At 44.5% G+C, this 16,243-nt stretch overlaps 1 protein-coding gene across 6 annotated transcripts in view; it reads right to left on the bottom strand.

The window, feature by feature from the left end:
• LOC104668646 (supervillin) overlaps window positions 1-16,243 on the bottom strand; it is a 286,257-nt gene that overhangs the window by 120,255 nt on the left and 149,759 nt on the right. The window lies entirely within an intron of this gene.

Genomic DNA, 16,243 nt, shown 5'->3' with positions numbered 1-16,243 from the left:
TTTCTCTCACTGGATGATTTAGTAAGCCCTTTCTGGTGCTATTCTATTGAGTGGAAGAGAGAGGCTGCCTTTGCTGACTGAAAAATTCCATATAGATCATTGAACTAGTGAAGACTGAGCTCTACAATAATTAGAATTATTCATTCAGACAACGTGAATATCATGATAGGGTTTTCTCAATAACTGACTGACACATGTGATGAAATTCTCATGAGAAAATCCTTACTTTTTACCTAGGACTGATTTTTTTGAGGGTTGAGAAATATAACACATTGCAATTTTCCTCAATGCATTATAGTCATTGACGTCTAAATACAGACAAAATTTTCTATAATATTAGTATAGTATTCTACCAGTGCTAGGATATGTTTTGATCACTGACGTATCTTTATGACTGAAGTACCCTTGCAATTGGGGTAAAAATGTGAGTTACAATAATATGTGTTTTCCCATGAAACTTGAAATTGGATAAATTGACGAGCAATCTGGTACCTGACTTTCCTCTCCCGAGTACGTTTGGCTTCATTTCTGTTACGATGAAAGTGTGTGCTGTGAATGATGTCAATGATAAATAGGACCTTTATGGACACTCATATGAATGACAATAAGGGCCATTCCTTCAGGCAACATGATTACCCTTGTGTACTCTTCTTCTCAATGAGTGACGAGCATACTTGATGGGATCTACAAGAGGGAAACTTGGTTTTTTACTAAAATTGCACGGATATCATGTTGACAAGATTTGTGATCATTGGTATCATCTCTAAGAGGTGATATTCATTTGGTCTAAATATAGAAGTTAGCCTATTAACATCTAATTTATAACTTTATAAATTAGACTATGGCATAAAGACTATGGCATTATGGCAACATGTTCTAATTCTAATATATACATATCCCATCATTTATTAAATTAGATACAATGATGAGTAGTATATCTGTTTCTGTGGTGTGACCGTAGCTCACTGTAGCCTTGAACTCCTGGGCTCAAGCAATTCTCCCACCTCTTCCTCCTGAGTCTCCGGAACTACAGGCATGTGCCAATACGCCTGGTCAATTTTTGAATTTTTTGGTAGAGATTGGGTCTCACTATGTTTCCTAGACTGATCTCCAACTCCTGGCCTCAAGTGATCCTCCTGCCTTGGCTTCACAAAATGCTAGGATTACAGGCATGAGCCACTGCTCCCTGCCAGTAGCATTTCTTTTACTTTTTTTTAACAATGCAAATGATTTTTTTTTTTTTTTAGACGGAGTCTTGCTCTGTCACCAGGCTGGAATGCAGTGGCACGGTCTAGGCTCACTGCAACCTCCACCTCCCAGGTTCAAGCGATTCTCCTGCCTCAGACTCCCAAGTAGCTGGGATTATAGGCACGCACCACCACACCCAGCTAATTTTTGTATTTTTAGTAGAGACGGGGTTTCACCTTGTTGACCAGGATGGTCTTGATCTCCTGACCTCATGATCCGCCTGCCTCAGCCTCCCAAAGTGCTGGGATTACAGGCGTGAGCCTCCACGCCTGAGTGCAAATGATTTTTTTATTTCAGTAGTTTTTTGGGTACAGGTGGTTTTGGATTAAACAGATAAGTTCTTTAGTGGTAATTTCTGAGATTTTAGTGCACCCTTACCTGAGCAGTGTACACTGTACCTAATATGTAGTCTTTTATCTCTCACCCCTCTCCCAGCCTTCCCCTTAGAGTCCCCAAAGTCCATTAGATAACTCTCATGCCTTTGCATCCTCATAGTTTAGCTCCCACTTATAAATGAAAATACATGATATTTGGTTTTCCATTCCTGAGTTACTTCACTTAGAATAATGGTTTCCAGCTCCATCCAGGTTCTTGCAACAGACATTATTTCATTCTTTTTTATGGCTGAGTAATATTCCACAGTGTATATATACCACATTTTTTTTATCCACTTGTTGGTCTGTGGGCACTTAGGTTGGTTCCATATCTTTGCAATTGTGAATTGTGCTGCTATAAATATGCGGGTGCATGTGTCTTTTTTAACATAATGATTTCTTTTCCTTTGGGTAGATACCCAGTAGTGGGATTGCTGGATTAAATAGTAGTTTTACTTTTGGTTCCTTAAGGATTACCAATAACATTTCTTTACACCAACAACAAACTATCTAAAAAAGAAATTAAGAAATCAATCCCATTCATAATTTTATCAAAAAAATAGTTGTAAATTTAACCAAGAAGATGAAAGATCTGTATACTGAAAACTATAAAACATTGATGAAAGAAATTATAGCTGACTCAAATAAATGGGTCCATGAATTGGAATAATTAATATTGGTAAAATTAATGGACCCATTTGTGTATATATTTATACATGTATAAAATGGGAATTAGTCTACCTGGGGTGTATATAGAAGACTGGGTAAATAAATTACACAAGCAAACCAGGGTTGAAACTCCATTACTGGTTTGAAAAATTTTAAATATTATATTAGAGATGCACACACACTTAATCAGAATGACAGGAAATAGACCAAGACATTAATTCTCTCACAACTCTGACATAACTCTGTTGATGTTTTTTTCCTAAGTAACTTCTCTGTTTTCCAAAGTATCCACCATATGCATGATTTCCTTCTGTAATTGCAAAACAATTAAATACAAATGAAGATGAAGGCAACAAGACCTCTTAAATCCCCAAAGCTTAGACATAGGCTAAAAATCCAGGAGAAGATCCTGGTGTGAATGAATGGTGTCTATGGCACAAAATCAACCTGCTCACTTCTTCCAGCAGATGCATATTCTTGGCTCTAAATTGAGGAGTTGGCCTAGACGGTCACCAAGATCCTTGACAACAGGTGCCAGTGTTGCTTAACTTTGACAGCAGGTGTGCACAGAAGAACCTCGCCCTGCCTAATAACATTGAATTCACCTATTAAATCCCCTTCATAAATGCTTTTCTTTATTATCAATCACACCTTTCCTGCTCAAAAGCCTTTATTGTCTCCTAGCTAAAGGATTATAAAAACTGGAGAGAGAGCACATGACGCACACTTCGGGTGCATTTCTAGCACAGAGCCCGGCTCAGAACAAGTGAACTATCAATACTGGTTGAATGGATCAATCAATCAAACGAGCAGGCAAGCACTGAAATTACTTCTATCCTTAAATTTTTCCCATTCTTAGCCACCTCATTTCGTGAATACTTTGCAGACAGGAAAAGTATTAATTCTCTTTCCTCAGCTTGAGACTCTTACTTAAAGTCTTCTTGTCTTTCCTAAAATCTGAAGCCGTGATGTGAAACAGAAATATTTGCATGTAGGGAGAATCAGGGAGAACATGCTAAAGATTCGCTAGGGAAACTGGAAGTATCTTATGGGCCAGGCGCAGTGGCAGGCAGAACATGAGGTCAGGAGATCGAGACCATCCTGGCTAACACGGTGAAACCCCATCTCTACTAAAAATACAAAAAAAATAGCTGGGCGTGGTGGCGTGCGCCTGTAGTCCCAGCTACTCCGGAGGTTGAGGGTGGAGAACAGCGAGAACCCGGGAGGTGGAGGTTGCAGTGAGCCGAGATCACACCACTGCATTCCAGCCTGGGCAACAGAGTGAGACTCCATCTCAAACCAAACCAAACCAAAAAAAAAAAAAACAACAACAACAACCCAGGACAATGATTCCTGCAGTCCAACTATTGACAATGTCTCAGTATGAGTCCAGGTGAGAAGTGTCACCTCCCAAATTGACAAGGTCAAAAGATAAGGCATTAGATGACAGTCATGGTATTAAACCTTCAGGGACTGTGTAACGCAGGTCACAGCATCAGCTCAGACTATAGGTAGGCTATTTGGGGAGCCAGACCCTGTCACTTGTTCTGGCTGATGACCCGCAAGAACCCCTGCAACGCTGTCCTTTGGGGCAATTCTCCTTTGGGGGCCATCATCCTGGGGGAGAAAATGAGGGCAAAGCCAAGGAAAAGGGAAGTAGCCAGCACCTCCACTGCAGCCAGCCATTTCCCACCAGGGCTGAACAGGATGGCGCCTGTAACCTCCCCTAGCTCATTGCTGGAGGGGGTGGATGCAAGGCTGAGGGTCCTGGAGTATTTAACTCCTTTAGTCTTCTCCGTGTCTGCTGGGGAGATCCTATGACTTATCCTCATATGCAGATGAGAAAACCAGGATAGCGCGTGACCTAGGATAGATACATCAAGTCTAGACCAACAACTTAAAATACATCTCTGAAGGCAAAACAGGGCCTGGTGGTGGCTTATGCCTGTAATCTCAGCACTTTGAGAGGCCAAGTCAGGAGGATCGCTTGAAGCCAGGAGTTCAAGAGCAGCCTGGGCAACAAAGTGAGACTCCGTCTCTACAAAAAATTAAAAAAAAAAAAAAGTTAGCTGGGCATGGTGGCACACACCTGCAATCCCTACTTGTAATCAGCTACTTGTGAGGCTGAAGTGGAGGGATAGTTTGAGCTCTGGAGGCCAAAGCTGCAGTGAGCTATGATCACACCACTGCACTCCTCCAGTGTGGGCAACAGATTAAGACTCTGTCTCTAAAAAAATTTTTTTAATAAAGGCAAAACAGCCATTCCCTGGCCAGCCACAATAAAATCAAAGAGGGAAATAGGCCGGTGAGGTCAGGATAAAATGAGAGAACACATACAGAAGCACTCTGAAAATGGACTGCATTATTTAATCCGCACAAGGAATCTGTACTGAAAAGAGATTCAAGTGCGCTACATGCTCCTCCAGAGGTCTGTATGATGTCACCTCATGTCACCTTGTTGTGCTAACTGAACATCAATGAAAGCACTCCCAGTCTACAGGAAAATGAGTTGGAATGAATGAATTCACTAATTAATGTACGTATGTATTTTTTATTTGAGACAGGGTCTGGCTCTGTTGCCCAGGCTGGAGTGCAGTGGCACAAACACAGCTCGCTGCAGCCTCAACCTCCTGGGCTCAAGCCATCCTCCTACCTCGGCCTCTCGAGTAGCTGGGACCACGCCCAACTATTTTTTGAAATTTGCAGACATGGGATCTTGCCATGTTGCCCAGGCTGGTCTCAAATTCCTGACCTCAACTAATTGTTCCACCTTGGCCTCTCCAAGTGCTGGGATTACAGACGTGAGCCACCAAGCCAACCACGAGCTGGAATTTAAATGGACAGTACAGGGGAGTGTGATATTACAACTAGCAGTTGTCTGAATACATACTGACGTGACTTACCAATACATTTCCAAAATCAAGAAGTGCTACGGAAATGATTTTAATGAAATCTACTATAAGCTACTAATGATGATGGCTGGAGTGAAATTCCACAGTGAAGAATGTATTTTTATAGCCCAGTAAAGGAGCATTTTGTATGCTAGCAACAGCCATAAATGGTATTCTCATCTTCTTTGGTGGATTTTCTTTATGTGTGCAGATCCTTAACCTGAGGCAGAACTGCCTGACCTGAGAAAACCGCCCCCGGGAAAAGCCCACTTAGGCCCTTTCATTTCCCTTTGATCGTATCTCACTGGTCAGTCAGACTTTCCAGATTTCTCATTTTAGTCTAATTCTCTTCCTGTGTGCACTGTGAGATACTCTGTGAATTTTGGTTAGTGGTAATATTTTGGACAAGCCTGCAAATAAAATGCTGCGTTACATCACTGCATAAGGTAATTTAAAACAGACCATGTAGGTAGAGATGAAAAGGTAAAGTACGTTCAATAAGAAATGTTACAAGTCACAGCTATGTTTTCTTTATCAGATGTGTTGAAAGAAAACCGTGCCAGCCTTTCTGTAATTCAGAAATCTTTTTTTAAAGAAAAGGTTTATTGCAATCACCTAAAAGACTTACTAGTGTCTTTAAAGTAAATGTTCAAAAGAGTAATGTTAACATTTATAATGAAATTATCTCCAATCATTTTAGTTTCTGGTTCATTCCAAATCTATGGCTAATGACTCCTGGAGAGAAAAATCCAGGTACCTCAGAGGAAGAGAGGGTGGTCAACTGATTGTCAGAAAAGAAAGACATAGGTCTGTTCTGTGTTGAAATTACACACTGAAATATACTTACAATGGAATATTATTCAGCCTTAGAAAGGAAGGACATTCTGACACTTGCTACAATGTAGAGGAACCTTGAAGACGTGATGCTAAGTGAAATAAGCCAGTCACCAAAGGACAAATACTGTACAATCCTACTTATATGAGGCTTCTAGAATGGTCACATTCAGAGACAGGAAGTAGAATAGTGGTGATCAGGGGCTGGGCAGAGGGAAAACTGGGGAGTTATTGAAGAGGTAGAGCTTCAGTTTGGAATGATGAAAAAGTTCTGGAGAGGGATGGTGGTGATGGCTGCACGCTCTGTGAGCAAATGCACCTGAACGCCACCGAACTGTTCACTTAAACTTGGTTAAAATGGTAAATGTCATGGTATGTATATTTCAGCACAATATACAACAAAATGCACACTGAGGGCAAATCACAGCTGAGGTAAAATGCAGGCACATGCTGAGCACCTGGAGAACAGCTCTTGTGAGGGGCACATGGTCGGCCCACCACTCGCAGGAGGCCAGGAGACGCCAAGGCTGATTCTGACCTGTTCAAAGCTCTAACCCACAAAGGGCTCTTAAACAATGATGTGATGAATAGACAAAACTAACTGTTCCCAGGAACGGCGGCTCATGCCTGTAATCCCAGCACTTTGGGAGGCTGAGGCAGGAGGACTGCTTGAGACCAGGAGTTAGAGAACAGCCTGAGCAACATAGCAAGACCCTCTTCTTCACCAAAAAAAAAATTTAAATTAGCTGGGCATGATGATGCACACCTGTAGCCCCAGCTACTCAGAAGGCTAAGGAAGGAGGATTACTTGAGCCCAGAAATTTGAGGCTGCGGTGAGCTTTGATCATGCTACTGCACTCCAGCCTGCGTGACAGAGTGAGACCCTGTCTCTACTACTACTACTAATAATAATAATAAGTAGTAAACCTAGGTGTTCACTGTATGAAGTCTGTGGCTGCATCCCGGGACATGATGAGGTGCAACGTGCCACACCTTCAGAGCTGCAGGGGCCCACGCCTCTCCTCTCGTGAGAAGAAGACCTCATGCAGAGGGGAAGGGGCTGACTCGGTTACAGTCGTCCAGGGAGGGCGGAGAAGGCTCTGCCAAATGCACTCATTCCATGCTCACTCCTTGATGGTTTTCACATGAACAGAAAGCAGGGAAACACTGAATCATCACAGAGGGGAATTTCTTACGAGTCTAAAAGTCCAGATGGCAGACAAGTGTATATAAAAAATGCCTATTGCTACCCGATAGATCATAGCTGTTCTAGAGCTAGACTTGAATGATTTGAAGGAAAGTTTCAAATAAAGTAATTTCTGGCCCTCCTTGTTCTTGGAAGGACATCTTAATAAACTAACAACAATGACAAACTCAGCAACAATAATTGGTATCAAAATGCAAGAAAAGCTCATCAACCTGCGATCCCCAATGCCACCCTTGTTTTCCATGGGTTATTTTTTATTTTTTAAGATAGGATCTGGCTCTGTTGCCCAAGCGCAGTGCAGTGGCACAATCACAGCTCACTGCAGCCTTGACCTCCTGGGCTCAAGCCAATTCCTCCCACCTCTGCCTCCTGAGTAGCTGGGACTGCAGGTACACACCACCACGCCCAGCTAATTTTTGTATTTGTTGTAGAGATGGAATCTTGACATGTTGCCCAGGCAGCTCTCAAACTCCTGGGCTCAAGCAATCCTCCCACCTCGGCCTCCTAGAGTGCTGGAATTACAGGTGTGAGCTACTGCGCCCAGCCTCCACGGGTTGTATTAACTGGTACCTGAGACCTACACGGCTCTCAGAACAAGTTCCCAGCCCTTTGCTGATTGATACGGGGCGGAGGAGGGTGTGTTCATGAAATTTCACACGTTCATGATTGACTTTCTTCATGGTCATATTATTGCACCGGGAAAGCAGATCCCGTGCTCACAGTGCAGGTGCCATGCGGAGGTCATGACACAGAACAAATCAAAGGCACATTCCACACTGTCCGTTGAAATGACTCAAGACACATTTACGCTTATGCACGGGTGTAACATCTGATTAAGCAAAAGATATCAAACTTGGGTGGCCCTCAGACCACATGTGGTGTTTGTTTAAAATGAAAGACCCCTCACCCCAGATGATTAGGATACGCCACAGAGTTAGAAAACCGTGAATACAAGCCACTGATGATATAAAGCCCAGGAAGAAGCAGGGAAACAGCATAATCAGATGGGGTGAGTGAGATGAAGGAAGGCTTCCTGGAGGAGGAGGCTGGAGAGCTTATTTGTGGAGGAGATGATGGCAATAGGTGAATGGGGAGGCCAAGGGCCCTCACCTCTGTGCCAGGAAGAAAAGCAGACAGCGTGGGAGCTGGAACTGGAGAGGCCTAACAGGGGCGTGGGTTTAAATGGTCCCGTCCCTCTGTATGATAAATGTACCTGACAGCAATCACTTAGGCACACCCTGAGAATGGCCCTCTATGACCAAGGCACCCGCATGGGGTTCAGGGTTCCAAGCTAAGGAATCCAGGAGAGGCCAATTGGAGATCTGTTCCTTATCTACGAGGAACATCTGAGCAGTTTCCCTGCCCCGCCCCCGCCACTGCATGCACAGGGCTGTTTGTTTTGGGGTATGTGAAGGCTGCCAGGTGGAGATTGTCGGGGGAGGTGCCAAGTGGACATGCTATTGCTATGTAAACTGCATGCTTTTTGAAAGCTGTTGCGGTTCTCCTGCTCAGCCCACTGCCACTGGACTCTCTCCCCTGTATGCAAGCCCCCAACAGAACCCTATGTCTCGTTCGCTGGCTCTGGGTCTCTTCTTCAGCCTCTTGAACCTGCTGCCTTCCCATGGAGTCGACAGGGGTTCGGCATGACGCCCACCCACATTCAGATGGAACATGCCGTGGGCCCAGCCAGGGCATTCTGAGGTGGGGAGGGAGGCCATGGACTGCCCGTGAAGAAGCATCAGAGCCATCCCTGAAGCCCAAGTGGAAAAAGAAAATTCAAACACTTGTCACACCCAGACATCAGGCTGGGATACATCATGCTGCTTGGTCTTCAGGTGGTGAGAAAATACATGAAGCGTCTTGCTCCATCACCCAGGCTAGAGTGCAGTGCTGCAATCACAGCTCACTGAAGCCTCGACTTCAGGTCCGAGCAATCCTCCCCCGTCAGCCTTCCAAGTAGCTGGGAGTATAATATTTTTATTCTTCTTCTTCATTTTTTTTTTTTTTGAGACAGAGTCTCCCTCTGTTGACCAGGCTGGAGTGCAATGGCATGATCATGGCACATTGCAACTTTGATCTCCCGAGCTCAAGTGACCCTCCCACCTCAGCTAGGACCACAGGCGTGTGCCACCACACCTGGCTAATTTTTATAGAGACAGAGTTTCACCATGTTGCCCAGGCTGGTCTTGAATTCCTGGGCTCAAGTGATCTACCTGCCTTGGCCTCCCAAAGTGCAAATATTACAGGAGTGTGTCACCATGCCCAGCCTATTCTTTATAGACACAGGGGCCTCACTATGTTGCCCAGGCTGGCCTTGAACTCCTGGCTTCAAGAATCTTTCCACTTCATTCTCCCAAAGTGCCGAGATTACAGGTATGAGCCACCATGCCAGCCAAACTATTTTTTTAACAAGAGGAGAAAAGTGAATGTGTGCTTTCCCTGAACAGCAAGCAGCAGATATAAGCAGTGAAAAGAAGACAAGGACACTGCTCAAAAGAGACACCAGCAGAGCTGAGCCAGCAGCACCTCAGATGTCATTTCCCAACTGTGCTAAAAATCCACACATACACACACAGACACACAGACACACACACACAGACACACACACACACAGACACACACACACACACACACACACACGCTCTGAGTCTGACTCCAGCAGTAAGAGCTGTCCCTGTTCTCATGCAGCAGCTTATGAGCCCTGCTGTCCCAAGGTCTCTGGAGAGAGGAGAACTGAAGCCAGGTCCCGAGCAGTCAGGAGTCAGCATGAGCCGCGGTTCGCGTCTGTCTTCCCTGCAGGCTGTCCGACGCCTCAGTTTAATGAATGAGAAGCCGCTTAGACAAGGGATGTGAGCCTGAGCGCTCTGAGCATGTTCACTGGCGCATCCTGAACACAGGTTCCTCCAGGTGTTCATTTGCCTCACCTGCAGCTTTGGTCCATGAGCCATAACCCATGGAACCTGAGGCATCTGAATAAGCATTTCAGTGCAGGAAAGTGCCATCTTCACTAACTTTCAGCTACTGCAGCAAGTTTGGAAGAAACTCAAAAGAGAAAAGATGGATTCAGCCTTACAGGTTCCGTCGGGAAATGGTCCCCGTGGATGCTCGGCTGTGGCTATTAACCCCACACACTCATTAAACAGCTTTACTGAAGAGAACACAAAGGAGAGGGGAGGCTGGTTAATGCAATTTGAGGAGAGAAATGTACGATGGAGAGGTAATGGAGTGCATTCAGTCTACTCTACATTTTTATTTTAGTTTTTAATTGACAAATAATAAATGTACATATTTATGGGATACATAGTGATGTTTGAATACATTTAATATATAGTGGTCACAGATTCACTAGTGGTCACTAGTGATGGCCCACTAAGCCCTAGATACATGAGCTCTACCATTCTGTCCTTGGGGAAGTCACCTCCCCAGTGCAAGTCACTTATCCACTTAGCTCACTTGTGGCAGCCCTGGAACACAAGTCCTCTGCCTCCTAAAACTCTGCTGTTTCCATTGTACTACCTTATTATCTAGTGGTATTTCCTTCCTACTACACACATGACTTCATCATTCAAAGAAGTTTACTATAAAACGTAAGATTCTGAGTCTGTAAAACATCTTGCATTAAAAGAAAAACATTCCACATTTCCTGACATGGAATACTATGCAGCCATAAAAGGGAATGAAACTATGTCCTCTGCAGGGACATGGATGAAGCAGGAGGCTGCCATCCTTGGCAAACTAATGCAGGAACAGAAAAATCAAATATCGCATATTCTCACTTATAAGTGGGAGCTAAACGATGAGAAGACACAGACACATAGAGGGGAACAACACACACTGGGGCCTTTCGGAGGCTGCAGGGTGGGAGGAGGGAGAGGATTATGAAAAATAACTAACAGGTACAAAGCTTAGTACCTGGGTGATGAAATAATCTGTACAACAAACCCCATAACACATGTTTACATGTATAATAAATCTGCACATGTACTGCTGAACTTAAAAGTTAAAAAAAAATTTCCTGATAAAGTCCATACTCTAGAATCAGCCCTGATACAGGACTGAACAGCACAAGCTATGCAGTGAAGAAAGCCCCATACCATTCTGTCCTTCAGGCAGTCACCTCCCCCTATAAACCTCCTGTTTTCCAACCAACCCATAAAGTAAGCCTGCCAAGGAGAGGGCATATTCCTGTCATCACGGAGCACTATCATTAATAGAACAGTACTAGGCCACGTCTCCAGGGCTTGGGTTCTTCGGCTTCGTACAGGACACAAGCTCACTGCCACCGCCTCTGCCAGCCAGTCCCCAGCTGCCATTCTCCACAGTCTGCCTAATAAGGCAATCTGCAGGTTGACTGGTGGCTTACAGGTCACCACTGCAAAATGCACACTCTGGGCTTGAAGCAAAGGGAGAGGCTACCTTTTGGCAGACAAAGGGTTACCCTGTGCCAAAAACTCTTCCAAGGCTGCACTGGGGTTCTATTTACATAATAATAGAAACTTGTCACTGCAGCTGGCCAGACTCCAGCCACAGGGTCCAGCTTACAGAGCTGAAGAAAGCTGAACTTCGGCAGTGGCCTGGAGCCTGCTCGGCTTCTACACGGAAACTTCTCCTCTTTGCCTTCTCCCAGCCTCATCAGAGGACCCAGGAAGTCCATCTTGCAGGAACTATGCGGCATATATTCAATTCCCTGACGCTCCCTGACTTCAAAATAGCAACCTGCAAAGAGACTGCATATCCCATATGCTTAAAAAGGAGCCATAGGTCAGGGAAACAATTCTCAGCATTCCAGAAAATAATTACACGCCAGCAAAAAGTGGACGTCTGTATTTCCAACTATGGAGGCGGAGTTGGTCAAGTCATGCCTGATAACAAACGTTCATTATTTTTAATTCTATGAGGGTCTGGGCTCAGAGACTCTCCCTGCCCTGGCCCCTGCGCTGTACTATGAATATAAAGAAAAGAACAGATCTCTGGTGATTCATTGCAGCACATTCATCAATGCACAGATTTCCTTCAGCTTTTAGCCACGGGGCCCCTTTGTCATTCAGAAGGCATCCCACCCACTGGCTCACCAGAATTTAATATGTCCCAACGGAGTTTTGAATACTACCGGCATTTCAACAGCGGACTGGAGCTGCTGAACCACAGCAATATTAGGAAGGGGGTCAGGGAGCATGTGATAGCAATACCGTGGAGGGTAATAGTCACCAAACCACTAGTTCGGAGTCCTGCGCCTAGTCAAATCTAGCACAGCTGAAACGTGTGCCGGTGGCAAACAGAGACGCATCTGATGCTTCATGCCTTCACTCTGCCCTTTGTGCTGGTGTCCAGTGTGGACTCCCTTCATGTTAGGACAGTTCCTGTGCAGCTTCTCGGACACCCTCAGTGAACATACAGCACCCATCCATTCTCTGCTTCTCTGGGGAATGGAGTTTGAGACGTCTGAAACAAGACTTATGAAAAATGCTTGCCTATTAAGGGATATTATGTTGGGGATGTAAATAGCAGATTGATTTTTAGTTTACACTAATCCAGCATTTACCAAATCAAAATAGTCCCTAGGGAATTCTCTAATAGAGTGTGAAAGGAAAATAGAATCTTAGGAACTCCGAACTCACTATGCCAAAGGGAAAATTAAGCTTAGGAACCAAGTCACACAAAAACTGCCTTCCTTTTGTTCCCAAAAAGATAGCTGTGCCCTCACAGGCTTATGTTACCTTATGTAAAATGTAGATTTACTGTGCAAGAGACAAACACGTAACTGACTTCCCCCTCCTTTGTTTTCACATGTAAAATGTAGACTCACAGAATGCTCACAAGAGCCTCACAAGAATGTGACCACTTGCCTCACTGCCTACCTCCCCCACCGCACTTTTTTTCCTTGTCCTTTAAATACTGAAGTCCTCAAACCCAAACCCAGTTTGGAAAAAAGCACAGGACATTGATCCCACGGGGACTTGTGTCCCTTTTCCCCAGGCACATCCTGAATGTTAGCAAAATAAACCTTTAAGTCGATTGAGATGCCTCAGTGACTTTTCGGTTCACAAGAGGTTATCAGAAACTCCTGTCTAGATATTCATGGCAAAAGGAAAAAAAAAACAAGGATGTGAGACACTCGACACCAAAAGCCTGTCCTCCAGCTCTGTGGAAAGCAGCGCTGGGAAATGGAGTTTCAAAAAGTAACACCAACCCCATGCCCCCCTGTCACATCGTCGCCCACACAGCCTCGATACAGAAGCACTCAGCTCACACTCACCTTTGTCTCCTCTAACTTAGGCAAAGGAGGAGAGGATCCACAGCTGGCCAACAGTGTGGCCGGAATCTGGAGGGGAGGAGAGTGGCTCTGGGCCCACTGCGATCCCCAGAAACTGTGGGGACTTCACCAGTCCTCTTGCAAGTCGCCTGCAGCGTGCAGCCACGGAACAGGCTGGCATTTGTTTATTTTAATGACACACAGCTAATTTCCTACTGTTTAAGGCCAAGTTAGATGGCACTGAAGCACCACCGTATTCCCCCTTTCCTCTTCAGCTGCCGGCTTTGGGGGCTGTTTGAGTCCTAAATAGAACTTCCACCCAGAGACCAGGCAAGTAAAGAAAAGGAGGTGAGACAATTTAGCTACTGACTCTTGCAGCAAGCTCTGTCAATCAAGACTCCTGGAAGAGGGGGTCTGGAGCTGCTGAGAGACCTGGATCTACCTGGATGCTCTTATATGGCCAAACCTCAAGACCTCAGGAATCGCAAACTGAAGATGGTAATAAAAGAATACATTAATTTCCCATATAATAGGCAATGTCTTCTGAACTAATATTAAGTTTATTCTCATTAAAAATAATGTTGCTGGCCGGGCGCAGTGGCTCACGCCTGTAATCCCAGTACTTTGGGAGGCCAAGGTGGGTGGATCACGAGGTCAAAAGTGAAGACCAGCCTGGCCAAGACGGTGAAACCCCGTCTCCACTAAAAATACAAAAAAGTAGCCGGGTGTGGTGGCATGTACCGGTAATCCCAGCTACTCGGGAGGCTGAGGCAGAGAATTGCTTGAACCCGGGAGGCAGAGGTTGCAGTGAGCCGAGATCGCGCCACTGAACTCCAGACTTGGCAACAGAGTGAGACTCCGTCTCAAAAAAAAAAAAAAAAAAAAAGTTGTAAAGGAAAATTCCTCCCTTCCAGCCCCTGGGACTGTCTCCTTAATAATAAAGATATTGCCAGACCTCCCGTCCTATGGCTCCCACGTTAAGTAAGGCTGCCTAACAGGTTCTCGGCACAAAAGAGCTACTCACATGCTTGATAGTACTGAGCTAGCCCCGGACACTCAGCCTTGACGGTATATATTTAGTCACTGTCTATGAAGCAGAACTAGAACCACTGCATTTTCCCCCTGACATTAAAACGGTGTCAACCGCGCAGACAGAACGAGAGATTTTTATCAGATCTTTTCCTGTTCTGAAGAAAAAAAGAGTATTTGTTCACTTTAACACGTACTTTACACCTTCTGGCTAGTAGATCACATATGCCATCTGGCTGGGTGGCAGAAAGTGATCATAAAATGATGAAAGATTCAATCATCATTTGCAACCTATTTATGTTTTATTTTTAAGGACATTATCAGGCTGTATTTACGGATATTATTTTTAACCTGGACACATGCTTGTGTTAAGCTTGAAATATGCTGACATAGCTTTAAACCTCATCCTGCAGTGCTGATTTAACTTAGAGTTATCCACATCTAAGAGTATCAGTAGAACTACTAACGCCTCTTTGAAAAAACTTAAGAATATATTAGCTTGACTCCTGAACTGCACTATACCGCCCCCTGGTGGCAGAAAAGAATCGATGCATTTCCCAAAGCCAATTTTATGAAACACTCCAAATAGAAACCCTGAAGCAAGGACATCTTTGTTTCAAGTAGTTTTAATATCTCCAAGACATGCAATAAATTAAATGTTAGCAAATTATTTCATTCATTCACTCAACAAATATTTATGGAGCACCCGAGAGGCCAAGCCCGGTTCTGGGGCTGTGGATCACAGGAGCTTATGTTCTAGTAATAACCAAATAAAGAATAATGTTTCACACACTTATTGGCCTTCTCTTTTAATATACATGACGTGAAATGTGTTTACATGCATGAAATCTCAAATCCTCTGGGAACACCTGTGCTTCTGCATTGCTGGTTTCTCTCTTCAGCACCTTGGCTGTCATTCTCACCTTGACCTCCCAGGCAGGTCCAGAACTTTCCACCCCGTGCCCTCAAGAAGAATCTGTTGAATAAAATGACTGTGGACCATGGCATTGAAACCCAGGGAATCCAAACTAACAGGCTTTATTGTCAGCTGTATAAAAGGGCTTTTGCTGTTTTCAATAGTCTGTATTATAAGCTAATATATTGACAGTTATTAAAGTGAAGCAGTCTTGTAAATCCCTCTATAAAACCTGATGCAATCCTGTGCCATAGTAAAAATTTTGTATATAAACATTGCAACTGTGTGAACATTTTATTCAGAATCTCACCTCTGACAAAGCAATAATAACTCCCCGATTCTCCTCCTCTGCACCCTCCACCTTTTTGAAAAACTGACAGCCTAAGAACTATCATGCTCCTAAGTACGTGAGTCCTTCCAGCACATTAGGTGCTATAGAATATACCAGGGCAGCAGACAGAACTCATGCCAGCTTATGTCATTGGCCTTGCTGCATGAAGCTCCATGCTGCGAAGGGATCTTAGCACACGTGGGGAGAACCAAGTGCTCTGGGTGAGGGCTGATGCCTGTTCCTGGCTCAGAAGGGAGAGGAGCAAAGAGCCTGCCAGGCATTTACCACTGCTAGTACCTTATGTGGTCCTGGGTAATGCTCATGGGACATAAAGAGGTTTCTCTGGGCTGGGTGCCGTGGCTCATGCCTGTAATCCCAGCACTTTGGGAGGCTGAGGCAGACGGATCACTTGAGGTCAGGAGTTCGAGACCAGCCTGGCTAACATAGCGAAACCACATCTCTACTAAGAATACAAACAATTAGCTGGGAAT

The sequence above is a fragment of the Rhinopithecus roxellana genome, chromosome 11, assembly GCF_007565055.1.
Source record: "Rhinopithecus roxellana isolate Shanxi Qingling chromosome 11, ASM756505v1, whole genome shotgun sequence".
Lineage (NCBI taxonomy): Eukaryota > Metazoa > Chordata > Mammalia > Primates > Cercopithecidae > Rhinopithecus > Rhinopithecus roxellana.
The sequence above is the reverse complement of the archived record's forward strand: the minus strand, read 5'-3'. Positions and strand labels throughout refer to the sequence as shown.